We start from the raw sequence: 9,809 nt of genomic DNA, 5'->3' as shown, positions 1-9,809 counted from the left end.
TGTCGGCCCCAACTGCTTCTTACATGGGACTGCTCAACGATGGCGAGGTGAACATTGGGGCTCCTCCCCTCGATTCATTCGACATTGAAGGTGAGGTGGAAGAGGAGGAGGAGGAGAGTGCGGAGGAGGAAGAGGTGATCGACATCAATGAGGTGGAGTTCAAAACCGCTCAAGAGGAAGGGGTGCTCGCCGGCCCATAATACGCTCGTCGAACTACACCGAGGTTGAAGATGTTCTTTTGGTTCGTTCTTGGTCCGAAGTTGGGATGGATGCGGTTCGTGGCACAGATCAAACTGGGAAACGCTATTGGCAACAGATCAAGGACAAGTATTGCAAGCTCAAGCCCAAGACTGGCAGCTTGGTCCATCCTTCTTACCGGTCACTTCAAGGACGGTGAGAGGTGATAAAGACCGCTTGTGCTCGTTGGAGTGCGGATATGGACCAAGTGATTAACGCTCCACCTAGTGGCACCGTTGAGAGTGATTATGTGAGTATACTCAACCTCACTCTTTGGTTCATGCCTATTTTTACATTATGCACGGTTGTGATCATGCTATGCTTCTGATTATGCATATTGTAGGAGACATATGATGACTTGCGGTACAAGGACATGGCCGAATTGGAGGAGAGGATGATCAAGCTCAAGGAAGCAAAGGCATGGAAAGAGATCATGGCCGAGGAGAAGAAGCACCTGATGATGTCTAAAAAGGACATGGATGAAGACCAATTGGCGTGGTGGAAGGAGACCAAGGCGGACATCGCGGAGAGGAAGAGGCTAATGCGTTGTGGTGGTGCGTCGTCTACTCTCCGAGGTGAGTCTCCGATGAGTGGTGGTGGCGATGGAGGTGTGGACAACTTCGCTTGAGTCACCGATGTGGTGGTGATGATGATCTTTTGCAAGGACAAAATGTTGATTATGTGATGTAAAACTATGAACCATACATCATTTATAATCATTTGCAAGTTTGTTTCATGATATGTGTGTTTCATGATTGTGTTTTGCTAATATCCATTTGCAAATATTGTATATTGCTGTCATTTTTGAGGAAATCCTGTTTTCATGATTATGAGATCCTGTTTTGAAGGTTTGAAGACCGGCGCAGATCGGTGCCCTTCTGTTTTGAGGGTTGGTTTGAGAGCACTGATCTGCGCCGGCAGTTTTGGGTCTTCAAATTCGCGTTTTCTTGGCCCTCAAAGTGGCTTTGAGGGTTACTAGTTTGAGGCCACTTCTAGTGATGCTCTAAAAGAGTGAATAACTAGCTAGAAAGAAGAACGTATTTGTAGATCTGGAAAATCAAGACAGAACGAGATTTGTAGAAAGGTGGAAGAAGAAACCTACCAACTAAGCACGTCGGTTGAGAAGTAGGGACTGCTACGTTTTAGGGGTAAGCACGCAAGCAAGGGGATTACTGCGTTTTGGATTGGATCTAAGGGTGGAGTGGGAGTGACTAATGGGGACTTGTAATGCGGCAGCCTGAGGAGTGGGGACTGTGGAGGTGCTAGGCCATTACGATTCTCTGCACTATATAGGGAATTAGAGTGGGGTAGGGTTTCTTTTGTGGTCCCTATGGGAAAGTGTGTCCTGGCTATATGGACCGCAATTGCTCAAAGCTCGAATAATTGGTCCATAACACGAGTAACTTATTTCACAAAAAACAACAAAGTTGTAAGCATGGCTAACACCAGATCGAAGCCTTGAGAAAACAATATAGTTCAATAGATAAAGTAGTTAAAATAAACAAAAGGAAAGGAAACATTGAATAGATAAGTAAATTTTACAAGCCCTTAATCTTCATCATCAAGTGCATTAAGGGCATCGAGCTATTCCCAAATTGGCTGCAGAGCCTTGGTTGCAATCTTGCATGTCAACTTAATCGTGTTGACATGTTCTCTCTTTTCCTTCCTTGCTTTCTCAAGCGACTTATGAAAATCTTCTCGGATGCCTTGATTTTGTTCTTCTCGGCCAACCTCCATATCGACACCAATGTATAAGAAACCGGTGGCAAGTTCGGTTTATCGACCCACACTAGGAAGGTGCACATCAGGGATTTGTAGGGGCACCCCATGAACTTGTGGCTGGTGTCTATGCCCTTGCATGCCACAAGCCGAAGCGGGAATAGGACACACCCACACTTCTTTCACCACTTCTCATCAATGCCATTCCATTAGTCGGTCTTGATCCACATAGGCGCCTTGCCCTCATGAGAAGAAAACGTCCAATTATTTTTTGGTGAAACAGAAAACCCCAATAGAATTGAGATCAAAGATTTGGGGAATAAGATTGATTTAAAAAAAGAAAGCATGTGATGCCGCCACCGCGCTCCCTTTCAGGCATGGCTTGATCGCTGACTCTGCTGATGATCGGCGACTGTAGGTAACATTGTCGAAGAGGATGAGTACTGATAACTTCTCCATAAATATTCGATAATAAAAGAGTGCGCCAGTGGTTGGACGCACTAGTCAGCGAGCAATGTCCGGAAGGAATCACGATGTGGTTGCCTTTCTTTTAGCGTGGGACCAACTTTTAACAATGCTTATGATGCAAGGTCCAAATATTTATGCCTTCGTTCCCCAATCCAGTATTAATAAGCATTGCTCTTTTCTGATACCAACCACGGCACCAATATGTGTCGGTATAGACTCAGTCAAGGCACATAATTATCCGTCTTCTTATCTAATCGCCGTGAAAGCAGTATATACCGAGGAATAAAAAGATTGCAAGCAACTACAACTTGTACCGTGCGAAAAATCTACCGGATAAGGATTTTTTGCAGTGGTAAGTTGTGTACATGAAAGGTGGCACCCCTTCGATCAATCAATCTCCTCTCCGGCCGGCAACGCTACTGAAGTTGGCCTCGCCCGGGAGTATGCGGCCTTGTGTTGTAAACACATGCAGATGCGGCCTGGAAGAAGAGAACGAGCGCAACCTCCGCTACAGCAGGGATATGAGTCTACTACACAGTGAAATTTCAAGACACACTGATGTTTTCATTCAGGCGAACTTGAAGCAAAGCACAAGCCCTTCTCGTGGCGGCATCGTTCGCAGCAGCCTCTCAGGTCCAAAACCATGTGTTCTTTACAGATTGCAGTGGCTTGATGAACAAAGGATCGATGAATGTGCATCATCCGGAGTACGTGTTCGCCGTCTCTTGTCTCCAGAAATCACTTTCAGGAATGACTGGTTCCTGAGACGTGGGATCTAGGAAACACGTTGGCAAAGCGCCAAGTTTCCTCCTTGTTCTGGTCCTGCGCGCACTGCCACCGCTGCTGCTCCAGAAAAGGTGGCGACGCGGCGGCGGTGGTGCCGGCTTGTAGAGAAAAGTACCGCGTTGGCTCGGACAGAGACACTCCATCGATCCACAGTTGCCAGTCACCGTTTTTTTAAACAGCAGGCCGTAGCCCTGCGTTAAATTAATAACGCTACAACGGCAGATAACAGAGTGCTGAAAGATCAGCTTATAGGCAACACACATCACAAGAAAGAAGATTACAAGAAACACATCTTGAGGTTGATGCCCTCATCTATCCGCTTGATCAACCAATGGAGGAGACCGGTCAAGGAGGAACGCCAGGAGAAAGATCCAGCCATCGTCATCGCCTGAGACGCCGTCGAAGTGTCGACATCCGCCTCTGCCTCCGAAGAAGGTCCCTACCCTCTCGCCCTGGATCGAAGGGCGCCGCACCGTCGAGAGGTAGGGAAGCTCCCTAGCATACGGAGGTCACAAAGGACGGGAAGCCCAGAGCCCGAACAACTACCTAGATCACCTCCGCACGCGAAGCCCACAAACACCGTCATCGACCGCCGGACTGACCGCCCATCAAGACGCAAGCTTCAGACTGAAGCCGCCGAACGAAGACACGACAAAGCCGCTAAAGGCAGCCGCCGGAGCATGCAGCTCAGCACTTCTCCTCCAACCCAAGACGGCGCCTTCAACAAGGGGACGGCGCCAAAGCACCGCCGCCACCAAATCGGAGAGATTTGGGTTTTCACCCGGGAGGAGGAGAGGGGAAAGGGAGATAGACCTCAACGGCGCCTCCAGGAAGGGGAACGGCGCAGCGCGTCGTCGTTGTCGTGACCGCCACCGCCGGTCAAGGGTTACCCCCGGGCCAGAGCTCCCTTCCCCGCCACCCCGAGGACACAGACCCGGCGAGATGCCAGGCACCGGCCGCACCGAGGTGGAAGCCGCACGCAGGAAAGCCACCGTCTTCAGATCTGAGGTTGTTGTAGACGTGGCGACCTCCACGCCACGAGCAGCAGCCTCCGCCCCCTCGCCGCCCACGCGGCCAAGGAGAGCAGTCCACAGCACCGGCAGGCGCCCCTGCCGCCGGCGACGCCGCCCTCACCGTGCAAGGCCGCCGCCTCAGAAGCCCAGGCCCCCACCGGGGAGAGCACCGGCCGGAGCCACCCTGGCCCGAAGCCGCTCCTGGAGGAGCAGATCAGGGCAAAGGGCGTCCATCCAGTACCCACACCGGCGCCGGCAAGCTTCGCGCGGAGGTCCCCCACCTATCACCGCACGGAGAGCCGAGAGCCAAGATCCTCGCCGCCCCCTTCACCGGCGTCGCGGGCTTAGCCCGGCGGCGCCTCTAGGGGCGACGAGGAGGGAGAGGAGAGCAGGGGAAGGTGGCGGCGGCGCGGCTAGGGTTTCGCCCCCTCGGTCGCCTGGAGGGGGCGACCCGAGGAGAGCGAAGCGGTTATCTATCCGTAGATTTGCCAGTCACCGTCCCTGTTGCTTTCTGCAAAGACCCCTGCCTGAAACTTTCGGTTATTTCTTCAGAACTTGCTAAACCTCGACACTCCTTTTCGTCCTTGTAGCATGAAACATTACTGTTTGGATGTTTCGTTCAAGACGAACTTATTATAAGTTTATCGGTTTTTATCAAAACAGCATATAGCATGTAAAGTAACAAACAAACTTGCTAAACTGCTTTGTAAGAGGATCTTCTCATCACTTCGTATCGGTTCGGTCGTTTGGCTTTATTTATAAAGCGAGACAAAACCTTATTTCGAGGTGGAGGAAACCAAACCGGTTCACTACAGGAATGGCGACGTACGCTGACGGCCAAATGTCGGCGTATGGCCTGGCACGGCCAGTCAGCCGTCTGACCCTCGGCGTATCGTTGCCGTTGGCATAGCGAAGTCTACGCCGAGGGCAGCCCTCGGCACATATTTGGCCCTAGGCGTAGACAGGGATATGCCGACGGCCACCCTTGGCATATACTATTTTTCAAATTTGTCTAATTTTGTAAAAATCATAACTAATTCATATGATGTCAGAAAAATGCGTATAAGGTATCAAAATGTTCAGAAAAACATCCTCTATCTGTTTATGTCAAAATCGTGCATATTTGAATCATGTACAGTACCAGTATCATGTTAACATAGTAACAATTCAAACACTTTCTTATATGTCCTCGGGTTTCCGTTTTGGCCAGATGGCAATTTAAATGAAGTCAGAAAATCCTGCGGAGCTGCATGGCGTCATTTTATGTGTCCTAGTAACCACTCCAAAATAAGGAATTGGGATACGGCAGTTATTTTGGAAAACCCATCACAAACAGGGCTATCAAATCCGGAGTTCTATGGCTTTTAGGGGAAACGAGTAGGAAACGGCCCGTGACACCGCATAGTTTGTCGGAACGAGGCCATATTTGTCACGTGCGTGGTCCCTGGGATGGGAAGCAAGGCCCCGGAAGCGGATTTCCAATCCGACCCATGGGCGATGGTTTTTTCATTTTCGGGTGCCAAAACTTTCTTTTTGTGAAGCAGCTACATGGGGCGTATTTTTGTATTGCGCGAGACCTCCGCGTAGTAGTAGGACACCGCCTCCGCACCACATATCACATGCCATATGTGCGTACTAGCTATCTGGGAATCACTGCGGCTTCCTGCGGTGTTCCGCCGAATCCGCTGGAAACTGACCGGATTTAAACTAGGGGTACACTTTCCGTCGCTCAATAAATTTCACGAAAAATGTTTTTAGGTCTACGACATACCACTTTATGTGCTAAATTTTTTCCGTTTAGCGCGATGGTGAACGGGTGCACCAACGCGCCCGGTACGGCCATACCGCATCTCCGTGGGGCCGTTTTGACCGGATGGCTATTTAAACTAAGTTAGAAAATCCCTTGGAGCCGCATGGCATCATTTCATGTGTCCTAGTAACCACTACAAAAATTAGAATTAGGATATAACAATTATTTTGGAAAACCCTTCACAAACAGAGCTATCACGTCCAGAGTTCTATGACTTTTAGGGTAAATAATTAGGAAACGGCCTGTGACACCGCATAGTTTGTCGGATCGAGGCCATATTTGGCACGTGTGTGATACCTAGGATGGGAAGCAAGGCCCCGGGAGCGGATTTCCAATCCGACCCATGTGAGATGGTTTTTTTTCATTTTCGGGGTGCCAAAACGGTTTTTTTTTGAAGCAGCTACATGGGGCGCATTTTAGTATTGCGCGAGACCTCCGCGTAGTGGTAGGACACCGCCTTCGCACCACATATCACATGCCATATGTGTGCGTTAGCTATCTGGGAATCCATGCGGCTTCCTGCGGTGTCCCGCCGAATCCGCTGGAAACTGACCGGATTTGAACTAGGGGTACACTTTTCGTCGCTCAATAAATTACGGGAAAAATATTTTTATGTCTATGATACATCATTTTATATGCTAAATATTTTCCGTTTAGCGTGATGGTGAACAGGTGCACCAGCGCGCCCGGTACGGCCATACCGCATCTCTGTGGGGGCCCGTTTTGGCCAAATGACAATTTAAATGAAGTCAGAAAATCCGTTGGAGCCGCATGGCATCATTTATGTGTCCTGGTAACCACTCCAAAAGTCGGAATTAGAATACGGAAATTATTTGGAAAACCCTTCACAAACAGGGCTATCACGTCCGGAGTTCTATGGATTTTAGGGCAAATGAGTAGGAAACGGCCCGTGACACCGCATAGTTTGTCGGAACGAGGCCATATTTGGCACGTGCGTGGTCCCTGGGAAGGAAGGCATGGCCCCGGGAGCGGATTTCCAATCCAACCCATAGGCGATAGTTTTTTCATTTTTGGGTGCCAAAACGAGAGTTTTTTGTGAAGCAGCTACATGGGGCGTATTTTAGTATTGCGCGAGACCTCCGCGTAGTGGTAGGACACCGTCTCCGCACCACATATCACATACCATATGTGCGCGCTAGCTATCTAGGAATCTCTGCGGCTTCCCGTGGTGTCCCGCCGAATCCGCTGGAAACTGACCAGATTTGAAATAGGCGTACACTTTCCGTCGCTCAATAAATTCCGCGAATTTTTTTTTAGGTCTATAGAACATCACTTTATGTGCTAATTTTTTTCCGTTTAGCGTGTTGGCGAACAGTGCACCAGCACGCTCGGTACGGCCATTTCGCATCTCCCGAGGGGGCCGTTTTGGCCAGATGGCAAACTGGACGTCATATTTGGATTCCTCTAATTTTTAGGTTCAAATGATGATATGGATGTTATATTTAGATTCCTCTCATTTTTCTGATCGATTTAGACATATTATTTGTGAAATTTCGATTTTTCGATTTAAAGATATTAATTATTCCATATTAAATAGAAAAACCAAGAAATAAAATCATTTTATTGTTATTTGAATTCAATATTATTAATCATTGTTACTTATATATTCATTATTGCTTACTTAAGTAATTATTTAGAATTCAAAAATAAAGAGTTGTGACATCACGATCCAAGGGTTAATAGGGTTGGTAGGCTATTATTATCAACAAGTTGTCAATTCTTTAAGGGAAGCTTATCCGAATGGAACCAAGAAGTTAAGCATGCTGAGGTTGGAGTAGTGTGAGGATGGATGATCGACTGGGAAGTTTAACTATGATTGTAATTTGACCTAAGATTAAGTGTACTTAGAGATAAAAGTGTATGGCTGAAAGATAAACAAGAAAAAAATGGTGTAAAAAAATTAAAATTTGAAAAAATTTAAAACTCATCGGCATATAAAAAAAGTATTTTTTCCAATTTTTTTTAATTTTTTTTTGGAAAAAAGAAAATTCAAATTTATAAAATTTGTATGCCGACGGTTTTGCCGTCGGCGTAGCGTGCTACGCCGAGGGCTGGACTACGCTGACGGTAATATTGTCTATGCCGAGGGACCTAAACGCCGACGCCATACGCCGAGGGCTGCCGTCGGCGTAGCCTACGCCGAGGGCCAAGCGTGGCTACGCCGAGGGCAGCTGGCCGTCGGCGTATGCGTCCATTCCGGTCGTGGTTCGAATTATCTTACAAGGAGTCTGATATTGAGAACAAGTAAGTGCGAGTACCTTTGCCCCATCTCAGAGTCCTCCACGATGGCCCCGTTGGGCGCTGCCCTCCTTTCGTTCCGTCCACTAGCCCACGTGTCAAGTTGCAGTTGGCTTGCCCGAGTGAGGAAAAAAAGAATCGGGAGGGGAAAAGATCTCGCAGCCGAGGAGTAGAAACCCTATCGAGGTTCCCTCGTCTGCCGCTGCCTCTCACGCTTCCCCTCCCCTCGCAAGGCGTCGCCGTCCTCACCGTCTCTCTTCCGCGCCGGTCTGCAGCAGGCAGGGTCCGGATCCTCCTCCGCCCTCTCCTCAACCAGCATCCACATCATCCACCCCACACCTCTTCGTCGTGTGCAGCAGACTGTGGGCGCCTTCGCAGATGGCCTGCAGCCCCGTCCTGGTGAGGTCTCCCATTTATCCGGCGTCGCACGGACGGAGTGAAGAGGAGGATCCATATGACGGCGCGATGGACCGCCGATTCACGCGGCCTTCCCGCGTGCCCCCTCCTTGCCTCTTCAGAGAAGATGAGGATGTCTCGGAGGTGCACCTTCTTCCTGTCCCCCTCTCCCCTCCATATGATTTGGTCGCCCGGCGCAGGAAGATTGGTTGCATGTGTTCCGTATGAGCCTGTAGTGGTCGTATACTATCGGGACTAGAAGATTGTGTTCTCAGACGAGGTCCCTCTACATGCATCGGTTGTCAAGAAGAGCATACATGGTGTCATGGTGGTCTCCATGAGCAGACAGCGAAGCAGGTGGGTCGTGCCCTATTCCGTGAAAACTTCATTTTACTTTGTCCTACTTGCATCTGAGAATTATTTGACACCCATCTGTTGTTAACACTCAATTTCTTCCTAATATTTCAGGAGTATTTGGTAAAAAAGAAAGTGAAATGAAGGTACACAGCCCACCAAGTTTTAGGTGAGAGATACTTTCATATCTGGAGAGGCCACTTGCTTATCTGTATTATGAGCAACATTGATAGGAGGATGAACGAGGTACCATGGAAATCTCCTTACATGAGTACATTTATACGCCTTCACTGTGATTGATTTGGGATTGTGGATCTTATTGCTAATGTTTACCTTCACATGTACCATTGTTCCCTGTTGCAGATTAACCACTCACATATCTGATATGGAAGAGGGTGCTTCTGAAGATTGGGGCCTCTGGACGAGAAGCTACAGTAAGCTGGCTAATTTTTACATCTTTGTTCTGATTGTTTTGTGGGACCGGGGATCGCATTGCTGATCTTCACATGTACCCATCTTCTGGACTGCCTCTACCATGGTTCCCTGTTGCAGATTAACCCACTTCAAATTTGAAATGGAAGAGGGCGCTTCTAAAGATTAGGGGGCACTGCATTGGATGTAGAAGCACCTCATATTGTTGACCCAATGATAGTACCTGTATATGCACTGATCTTGTCCTTTGATTGTTATCGTGGCAGCGCTCATTTCGACGAGCCGGCCATGCTGTCGGCCTCCAACAGGCCTCCAACAGAAGCAGTAGACGAAGC

The sequence above is a fragment of the Lolium perenne genome, chromosome 4, assembly GCF_019359855.2.
Source record: "Lolium perenne isolate Kyuss_39 chromosome 4, Kyuss_2.0, whole genome shotgun sequence".
Classification (NCBI taxonomy): Eukaryota; Viridiplantae; Streptophyta; class Magnoliopsida; order Poales; family Poaceae; genus Lolium; species Lolium perenne.
Note: the sequence above shows the minus strand (reverse complement) of the source record.